An 11,455-nucleotide genomic window follows, 5' to 3' on the forward strand; every position below is an offset into this window, starting at 1 on the left:
CCCATCGTTTCCAACTGGCAGTTCATGATGAGAGTTGTAGTTTTTCAGCTGTAGAGTCAAAGATTGGAATACAATGATTAGACAATGACACATACAGTCCATTAATTATAGGGGGCAGTAGTGCAGTACATGAGGTGGAGGCAGTGACAGGGCATTAGAACATGGTGGCACATTGGAGTAATTGGATATAACATTAGATAGGACTTTGCCTGATCGGGGGGAGATGGGGGGGCCCCAAGCTAAAATTTTGCACCAGGGCCCATCAGCCTTTAGCTACGCCCCTGCTCTCACATTTCCTCCTCATCCCTCTCAGCCTTCCAACCAGTCACAGAGGAAGAAGTCTCCAGACTCCTCTCCTTCTCTTGCCCCACCACCTGCCCTAGTGACCCAATCTCACTACTTACTTAACAAAAAACTTTCCCTTCATCTACAATCTTTCCCTCAACTTTCAAACACTCCGTCATCACCTCATTACTGAAAAAACCTTCTCTAGACCCATCCTGTTCAGTCAACTATCGACCTGTCTCTAAACTCTCTTTTATCTCTAAACTCTTGGAATGTCTGGTCTACTCCCGCCTAACCCGTTATCTCTCTGAAAACTCTCTTCTTGACCCGCTTCAATCTTGTTTCCATTCTCTCCATTTTACAGAAACTGTCCTTACTAAAGTCTCTAATGATCTCCTCACTGTTAAATCTAAAGACCACCATTCTCTGCTTACTCTCCTGGATTTGTCTGCAGCTTTTGACACTGTAGACCACCAGATACTGCTCTCCATGCTCCGCTCTATCAGCCTCAAGGAATATTTCTTGGTTTTCCTCCTACCTCTCTGACTGCTCCTTTAGTGTTTTGCTGGCTCCATCTCATCTTCTCTCCCCCTTACTGTTGGGGCTCCTCAGTCCTGGGTGCTCTCCTTTTCTCAGTTTACACTCTACCCATTGGACAAATCATCAGCAAGTTTGGTTTTTAGTATCATCTCTAGGCTGATGATACCCAGCTCTATACCTCCTCCCGTGATATCATCCTCACACTCCTACAAAACACCAGTAACTGTCTGTCATCTCTAACATCATGTCCTCCCTTTTCCTAAAGCTCTTGCTAAAACCGAGCCTCCTTTATTCCCTTCCTCTGCTAACCGAAGCCGACTTGACATTTTCATATCTGTCTGTGGCGCAGCCATAACCCCTATAGAGCAAGCCTGCTGCTCTATAGGGGGTTGTTAGACTCTGGGTTTTGTTAGACTCTGATCTTTCACGCCCCATATTCAACCTCCTCCCCCATTCGCCTCTGCTGCAATAATTCTCTGGAATGCTGTACCCAAAAACTCATCACTGTACCCAATGCTGTACCCAAAGACACCCTAAACACTCATCTCTTCAGACACACTTATAACATTCCCTAAATTTGTCTCCCTTTCTACTGTACCCTTACCTTCTACTCTACATCTTCAACAGTTCCATTCATTTTTTACCTGTACTCAAACATTAGCACCAACATTTATAGGCACTTTCTGATTCTATGCACAATGGCTGGACCATCGGCAGATAAAGTACTTGATGCCTCTTGTGTCACCCCCAGTCCTTCTAATCTGTAAGCTCTTGCGAGTAGGTCTCTCATTCCTTTTGTATCTTTAATTTTTTTTAACTATCTTATTCTTTTGTGTGTAAATGTAACCTGTGTATTGCGTGCATATAATTCATTATTATTATTATTATTATTATTATTATTATTATTATTCTTATTATTATTATTATTATTATTATTATTATTATGTTCCTATTGCACAACAGCTCATACAGAGTATTGTAAATGCTCCTCTTCCACAACTACACTAATTTAGCCCAAAACTTCAATAATCCAAGGTGGCAATAAAACTACTGCTCATCACAACGTCTTCCTTCCATAATTACAAGCCGTTCTTTATTACAGTATATCTGATGACTCTCACCTAATGTGATTCTCAGCACTACCAGTACTCAAAACCTTCAGAAGCCTTACATAACTTTTCTTCTAGGCCACCAGCCTACTGACTCTTAGGGCGCTATTACACAGAGCAATAACCGGCCTAATCGGCCCGATTCAGCCAATTATCACTCTGTGTAATAGAGACAGCGATCAACTGATGAAACGATCATGGGATGATCGTTTCTTTAGGCCCTGACCTAAAATCGGTGGCCGCTGACCACGCATCACTGCGTGCGATAGCGATGCGCGGTCGGTGGCTGACGATTCAACTAATAGTTTACTTTACCTGTCCACATTCAGAGTGGCCCGTCAGTGCTGACAGACCACTCTGAAGCTGCAGCGCAGGACCAAGGAGGAAGCATACAGAGTGCAGGAGGAGCCTGGAAATGTGGACAGGTAATGTAAAAACTTTTTAGGCAAAGGCTGTATGGACATTGTTAACAATGTCTGTGGAGCCTTTGCTAAACGATTATTGGGCAGTGTAATAGGACCAGTACATGAGCGCGGATCTAGCAGATCGGCGCTCGTTTACAGTATTGATCGGCCCGTGTAATAGCACCCTTAGGGCCCTATTCCACCAGACGATTATCGTTTGCATAATCGTTAACAATTAACGATCTCAAACGACTGCTATTGCGAAAGACCTGAAAACGTTCACTCATTTCCATGGAACGATAATCGTTACTTATGATCATAATTGCGATCGTTTTTCTTCGCTATTTATTCGCTATTGCGTCCGTATCTATTGCAAACGACCGAACGACGTCTTATTCAATGCGAACGATTTGCGAACGTTTTGCGAACGAGCAACGATAAAAATAGGTCCAGGTCTTATAAAGCGATCAACGATTTCTCGTTCGGTCATTAATCGTTAACTGCATTTCAAACGAACGATTATCATTTAGATTCGAACGATTTAACGATAATCTGAACGATAATCGTCCGGTGGAATAGAGCCCTTACTCAGAGAACTGCTTACAGTACTGTACCTCCACTTCAGAATTACAGCTCATTGACACTTCAAGATGGACGACACCTCACTGCTCCCCTGATCCCTCTACTTTGACCTCTAGTCCATCAATGTACTATAGATATTTTTTTTTAAAACAGATGCAAAAGTTTGAAAAATCTATAAAATAAATTGTAAATAAAGTAAAACAAACAAACCACGTACCACGCCTGCCATCTGAAACTGTTGCTAAAACCTCCAGATTTTACATTTATACATACAGTATATGAAAATTACAAACAAAAAAAAAAGTTGGAAGTTCATTCTATCAGTTAATTTTACGGCAAATGGCAAATCTACAAATAAAAAAAAGATCATAAAATACCTAAAAGTTTCCCCCTCCCGCTTTTTGTATACCTTACTGTACACTTAATAAAACCGAACTGAGAAAAATATTACAATAAAAACAATATTACAATTAGCCCTATGTATCACCCAAGCAAAAATACTTTTCATAGTCCAAGAGATTAAATGTTAGAGCTGATAACAATAAAAAATGTAATAGGTCAATTGCAATTAAAGAGAACCAGTCAGCACATTTGTGCCGATTGAGCTCCAATGGACGCTGCACTGATGTTGCCAGCACATCTCCTACCATACCGGAGTTGAGTGTTCCGTGGCTTTTTTTCTTTGCAAAATTATCTTTAATCAGGTTCAGGGAGAGAGCCGTGACTAGTCATCTAGGTGGTATACTAGTCACGGCTCTTTGCCTGCCAGCGTACTCTGTGGCAGTAATTGACGGACAAGGAGGCCCATTATGGGCAGAGATTTCCCTTTCCTATCCAAAAATTCTTGTATTGGCGAGTCAAGCTCAGACCCAAAGAAAACTCAAGATTGCACAGTTTGAACTTTGAGGAATTATCACCTGATAATTGTCATCTTAAATTCTGGCTATCCATTTTCTGAGTGATCTAGAGACCTCATAATCAGCAACTATAACTGAACCCTGAGCTGCAGCAACAGTATAGGCTCTTTACAAAAAAGTCTCTTTTGTGCAGTCCATGAGGTCTCAAGGATTTGACCATGCTCAGCTGGGACTTTTCTCCTCTTAGAAAGCTTTGCGATGGTCACGTCCACTTTAGGAGGATTAACCCACAGACTTGACAGCAGCGCAGACACCTCTCGGCCCAATCGGTCGTGGTGTGAACATTCAGAGCCTGGCTTAGCAAACCTTTTGACACGTCTCTGTGACTTTTTTTAATGTTTATTTTAATCCTTTATTACGATATAAACTTTAAAATACAAAAGTTTCAGTAACAAGTCATGTGATCCACTCTACATAGGTATAACATTGTAGGATCCAAGGAAATTGTCTATGAATTCTACATTTTTACTATTTTCTTACATTTTGAGCAAAAATATATTAGTTCTTCTCTTACGTAGAAACTCTCCAGTTTTAATATATATATCAGCATGCCTGGATAACTAAAGCAAAGCTTTGGCTGTCCAGACATGATGGGAATTGTAGTTTTGCAACAGCTGGAGGGCCCAAGGTTCCCCATCCCGGCTCAAAGCCATTCTAGATTTTGAGTAGTAATATTTTTTAACCTTTTCTTTCTTTTTCCTCTCTTTTTTTCCTATTTTGTCTCCATATTCTTCTTATATTCTACCTTTCTTTCCCTTTTTCCTATTCTCACTTTCTCTTTTCCTATTTACATTATTATATTTTTTTTAACCGAGACTTAATATGCTGTTCTCCATATCAGCGCAACCAGGACCTACCTGGAAACATATAGCACTCACTGAGCACTGCTCTCCCCAGGAATCCCCTCTCCAATCACTATGGTGTGATGATCCACATTTATTATATGGACCCCTAACACCTTTCTAAGGCAAGTTTCCAAACAAGCTAATCGAGTTCCCTCCATTTACCCCTTTTCCCTGCCCCAGTTTTATACACATCAGCTCCATTCATAATTAGTCTTGTACAGTATACCTTTCCCCATCTCACTGGTTTTAACGATTAACATATTCCACTATTCCACTATTTCATAATTAAGGCTTCATGCTTCCTCTAGTGAGGTCTATAAAAATACCCCCTTCCCCCCTTGGAAGTCCCAAATAGGAAGATGCAAAATCCAACCCCACCTCCATCTGTCTCAACCAGGAGTTTGCCCCACTCTTCAATTTATTCATATTTTATTCATCATTGCCGAGACCTCAAACTGTCCACTCCCAATCTATTTTATTTACTAATCCCCCCACCCCTGCAAAAAAACAAAAAACAAAAAAACAACACTCCTACTCTTTACCCTCCTCACTCCTTTCTCCCCCCCCCCCCCTCCTCACTCCTTTCCAAGCCATCGCTCGTCTGTGGAAGCACAAAGGTCAGACTGACACAGAGGGGAGTGAGCAAGGCACCTTCTCTCTGTGACAAGTTTTTTTTTTTTATGACAGGTATGCTTTATTTATTAATCAGATTTGCTATTCATCTGTTAGAGAAAGTTGGGTAACATCCCTTATGTAAGCTAAAATATTGGTTGTCTCAGAAATGGAAAAACCCAAAACTGCATAGTCATGGAACTCAATATTGTAATTGATGGTCTTATAATGCAGAGACAAATGGCCTTGTCAATTGACAATTGTGACTGTCATTCACTTGTCTGAACACTGTGTATACTGTAAGTATCTACTATCTATTCACTGCAGGAAGAACCTGTGCATTTTTCACTGTATTTCCTGGTCCAGTACACATAATTATAACCTACACTAACAGTTGTGAAGGTTACACATTTTTTTTACAAAATACAATTTCTGTGACAAGTTGGTTTCTGCACATTACTTTTATTGATGTTACTAGATAGGTGTTTGGGTTACAGTCATATAAGGATCCTGGATTATCATATTGCTGGTGTTTGTGATGCCATTTGATTACTATGTTTTTTCCCAAGCCATATTACTAGGGTATCTTGAATGATGCTGAATGAACTGAACAGTAACAAACCAGATTTGTTATGAACTTTGAAAAAATTTTGGTAAGTCACAGACAATAACACATAAAATCACAAAATAGACAAGGATACAAGGGATTATTACTTTCTGTGAATATCAAGATGTGTGGCGTCACCCCTGTTAGGTTGAGACCTTAAATTAGTCTCCTCAGATATACCTGGGTGCTGCCTAATCAAAAATGTATTGTGACAGCTGTCTGTGAGTATCAACCAAGACACATGAAACTTCAGTGTTCAAGCTGATCTACTTTATTAAGTGAAAATCTCAGTTTATATCTTTACAATAAGGCTTCAAAAGATAATAGGAGAACCCTGTTTAGCCGCAACCAAAAAAGTAAAAAAAAACAGTCCAAAAAAGTCCCATCGGCTCTCCCATCACTGCACAGTTGTGTAGAAAAATGTTGGCGACTAATTGGGTATCTTGGTGTCCAAGACCATGCACTCCAGTGCTGATGTCTGGTCCTTTAATTATGGGAAAGGGCAGTACATGTCTGTTACTGCCCATTGGGTCAACATCCTCCCAGACCACCAGAAAGTTAGCCCACTCTTGCCACTGTCACCTACCCGATGCTTTAGGGGGCCAGTTCTGCCTCCACCACCTTGCAACCATCCACCGTTTTGACTGCAGTCCAACCTGCCCCGGTGTCTTACCAACGATGTCAGGCCCGGCGCTCTCAGGCTGTCCTCCATTTTGTGAGCCTGGGTGGGCAGGAGCCACAGTGGGCAGGAGCTCCTCCGGACCATCAGGGAGGAGATATATGAATGGCTGACCCCACGTCAACTAACGGTGGGAAGTGTTGTAGCCCACAACGGGAGGAACCTTTTTTCTGCAGTGCAGAAGGGAGGGCTGAGTCATACACTTTGTATGGCACATGTGATAAACCTCTTAGTGCATAGGTTTCTTCAAACATTTCCTGCCAATTGTTGATCCCTTTTGAGGACGCGATTAACAACATCATCCCACTCGTCCGTGTTCTGGAAAGTGCGCTGAACAACATCATCAGCGAGAATTCCCAGGCCACCACTCCAAGGCTGAACATCCTCCTCCTCTGTCAATTGTCTGTTCTCAACCATACTGGCCTGGGTGCAATCAGGTACTGCCGCCTCCTCCTCAAATAGTCTGTTCTCAACCATACTGGCCTGGGTGCAATCAAGTGGTGCCGCCTCCTCCAATAGTCTCTTCTCAACCATACTGGGCTGGGTGCAATCAAGTGCTGCTGCCTCCTTCTCCTCCGTATATTGTCTGTTCTCAACCATACTGGGTCCAATACAGTACTATTACTGCTACTGGTTCGACTGTCAAATGTCTGTTTTCCACCCTACTGGGTCCAAGGACCTTTGTGTCCTATGTCTTGTGTCATCACTTACACCTTGGCAAATTTTTTTCACTATTTTTGCACTTTGATTTTTTCCACTTTTTTCATTGTTATAGCAACTGCAACTGAACAAAACTATACCCTATCACACTCCCGCTATTGTAGCTGCAATTATTCAGCCGTTATAGCAAGGTTCGTTTTAGGTTCGGTTCGTACGAATGCGAACTTCACGAAAGTTTGCCGGATCGAACCGAACTGAACTTTTCAAAAGTTCGCTCATCCCTACTCTATAGTTAAGATAGCTATGTTCCTCCTATGGTGTATTCCATACATATCGGGTGATGTTGTGTACAGAGCTTTGGGGCTAGTTGGAAATTGGTCCCCTCCGTATTTTTTAGATGTGTTACATAATAAAAGTATGTATATCAATTACGTAGCAATAGTTGAATCAGTTTCTGTCCAAGTATGGACGGCAGCAGTATGGAACATAATGGACAAGACAGGAAATGTGAGGCTGCATAGGATTAGTATTAGTGGCAGCAGCAGTACAGTATGAAACATGATGGAGGAGGCAGGAGATGCTTAGCTATGTAGGGCTGGAAGTGGTAGCAGTAAAGAAAAAACACATGGACAGTGGCTTGGTATAAGTGGTCTAGTGATAAATAGCCAGACTCTTCTGTCAGATTTGGTAGAGATATTCTTTTGCATGAGGTGGAGGTGTCCATGTCTGATTCATTCTCGCACATGTAATGATTCCAAACGTGAATTTAAATTTACATTAAATTGACAATTGTCACTAGGACACAGACTGAAGTATAATTGTGCTGTATAAAAGCTTTAAGGTCACCTATATTGTCTTTCACTGCTGAGATAAATATAATATAGTGACAGATACACTGTTTCCAGTTGCTTGCCCCAATGTTTAAAATGGCAAAGCCGCCCTTACTTGATAATGTCTGCAGTGTGCGCATGCCACGCAAAGAGATCTGTAACCTTTTACATTTAATAAATAAATAGAGATGAGTTGAAAAAAGGACTACCTCCCACATTATTCGCATAACCTAGAACCTGGTGAAGGGGTGTAATACATGCCTATTCAAGGACCTTGTAAATGGTGGGACCCACCCTTGCTCATTCCCAACTGGGTCGGAGGAGTGTGATGAGAGACAAACTGCACAAATGTCAAGTCCTGGCCACTGGCTTAGCTACCATGGGGGCAGGGTACGCCGTTGCTATGAGGCCCGGGCCCCCACGTTGAAACATGTGGTCTGCATGATTGCATCCCATATCCTATCCAAGCGCTTGACATGCCATTGGATAGCGCCAGGAGCGCACCCCTGCAGACTATACCCCAGCGACGTTGAGAAAGATCCTGGATAGGATCGAAACGTCCACAGTCGCTATAAAACTAAAAATTCGTCTTTCTAAAGAAAGTATTGTTATTTTCCTGGCTTTACCTTTTTGCACGCTGTAAATAAACTTATGAACACTTTTTGCATATGAAAAACGAGTGCTTCGGTTTCTTCTTTGGATTGCTTCACAGCTTGAACTCTGATAACCCCTGACCTCCCTTCTCCAGCTGCCTGATGTGTGGAGCTCCGAAGCTTGTGTAGAGGTCAGGGGTCATCAGTCAGTGCACAGACCTTTCCTTGTTTTCTGCTCTTACTCATCTTTGTGTTGCAGCATGTAAGTGAAGTTTGTATCACTTACACACTGTAGTATATAAGGGGTTAAACAAAAGCTGTCCCCCCCCCCCAAATCTCAGGTCCACTGACAGTGTTTAAAGGAAGAGGAGAAGTGAGGGACTGGACAGAACCCAGGTGAGTATGTATGTTTTTTTTTTTTTTTTTTTACATAGGGGGCACAGTTTACGTGTGTGTGTGTGTGTGTGTGTGTGTGTGTTGGGGGGCTGCTTCCAGAGAGGGGATTACCTACAGGGAGGCTTTAGAAAGCGTCAGGGCCCTAACTACTACATGGATGCACAGAAGGCCTATTATATACTATATGGGGTCAAAGAGTGGCCTGAATACTACTTAAGGTCATAACTGCTCATATGGGGGGGGGGGGGGGGGGGGATACTGGAGGGGGGCCCCATGTGTTTTTTTTTTGCTATGGGGCCCCATGAATCCTATCTACGCCCCTGATCCTGGCTGATACATCTGAGGGTCTGAGCCTGACACCAGGACATGGAAGACACCTCACAGGAGCAGAAAACATCCCTGCAGCAGTCAGTTCCCCCTCACTAGCTCCCCCTACATGACATCACTCATGCACTAGGGAGCTGGGAGAAAAAAATGAATGCTGAGGGACTGCAACGGGTCAAGTGGGTGGTGGTGAAGGAGGCATATGTGGTGTTTCTTTGCACCTGTCAAAAAGTTCTCAGGTTAAGTGGTGGATAAGGTATTTTCAAAATTCCCCACTAGGTGTCAGTATTCCCTATATTTCTTTTTATATTTCCATATGCACAGCTGAAGGAAGCAATAGGTTCATGTTTCTGTGTATCATGTGTTATGTGCTGACCACTAGGAGGTGCTCTTACCTTTTATCCAATCCTCTTCTGCCTTTCTTCTAAACACACTCATCCCCACCACTCACGGTCAGACACACAAAGTCCCCTGTGGGAGGAGTTACTTGTGGAGGAAGTGCAGTTCAGTTCTACTTAGATTCTCAGTGAGAGAGAACACAAAAAATGAACCGTCCCTGCATAAGCTAAGCTGATCTCAATAGGACAAAGCTAACGGTTAAAGTACAGGTCTATGTATCCTACTGCACAGTGCAGGTAACTGGGACACCTTGGACACCTAGCTACATCTAGATAACCACGGCTGGGCTTGTGCTACCCTACTGGGACAGGTTCTACGATACAAGGGGGCACAAGGCAGTCAGACATAGTCTAAAAGTGAGTACTAGTAACACTTCTCTACTAAAGATATCTAAAGTTTCGGCAGAGTACAAGGTTACATTAGGTTAGCAGTGATGAGCGAATACTGTTTGATCGAATAGATATTCGATCGAATAGTAAGGTATTCAATCTATCAATTATTATCGAATAATTCGCAGAATATTCAATAAATATTCGATAAGCGTTTAAATCCCCTAGCTTCCAGTTTTTTACCTCCAAGGGGTCGAATAAATGTTTTTCAATAATCGAATACTTGTTCCCATAGACTTTAACGGGATTGAATATTCAATTGAATATTCAAATATTCGGGAGATATTCGTACGAGTATCGAATATTCAAATATTTCACTATTCGCTCATCACTATGGGTTAGGACTCCTCTGGCAAACTCCTCCCCTCTCTACAAGCACTACTACAACTACTTCCTCCACTTCTCTCAAGCACTGACCTCAAGCACTAAGTTCAGCACTAAAGTCTGTATCAAGATTGTTCTCTGTGGAAAATGTAATGTCATACTGCAAAGCATTAGAGTAAAGTTGTTATATTTTTATACTAACGCACGGGACTCTGTCTATCTCTGCTTGCACCTGCCCCTTTACACACATCACCACACACCTTGGGTTATTTTTCCCCCTTCTGTGGGTGGCTGTACCAACAATCCGGGTGGGTCAGTTGCCACTCAGGGTTGCCATGACAAGAGCCCAAGGGACCCGCAACAACTCAGAAGATTACCAACCATTTTGGGGAACACATCCAGCCATACACAACAAGCAGGTATCGACATCACACCTGTCTGCTGGACTAGCACTGACGGCACAACATAACATCACTGGCTGAGCTCAACAAAAAACACACCTGGTCACACACATACAGGGTTCATGGAGCACAGTACATTTTTTGTTCTTGGGGACCATGAATCCTAGATATGCCCCTGGGTGAGAGGATGCCCAGAAGTCTAAGGGTCCTATTACCCGCGATTATCGTTTAGATTATCGTTAAATCGTTCAAATCTAAACGACAATCGTTCGGTTGAAATGCAGTTAACTATAAACGACCGAACGAGAAATCGTTGATCGCTTTATAAGACCTGGACCTATTTTTATCATTGCTCGTTCGCAAAACGTTCGCATTGAATAGGACGTCGTTCCGTCGTTCGCAGTAGATACGAACGCACTTGTAAAGAAATAGCGAAGAAAAAACAATCGCAAATACGATCATAAGTAACGATTATCGTTCCATGGAAATGAGTGAACGTTTTCAGGTCTTTTGCAATAGCGGTCGTTTGAGATCGTTAATGATTATGCGAACGATAATC

Source organism: Dendropsophus ebraccatus, chromosome 2 (genome assembly GCF_027789765.1).
Source record: "Dendropsophus ebraccatus isolate aDenEbr1 chromosome 2, aDenEbr1.pat, whole genome shotgun sequence".
In the NCBI taxonomy this organism is placed as follows: Eukaryota; Metazoa; Chordata; class Amphibia; order Anura; family Hylidae; genus Dendropsophus; species Dendropsophus ebraccatus.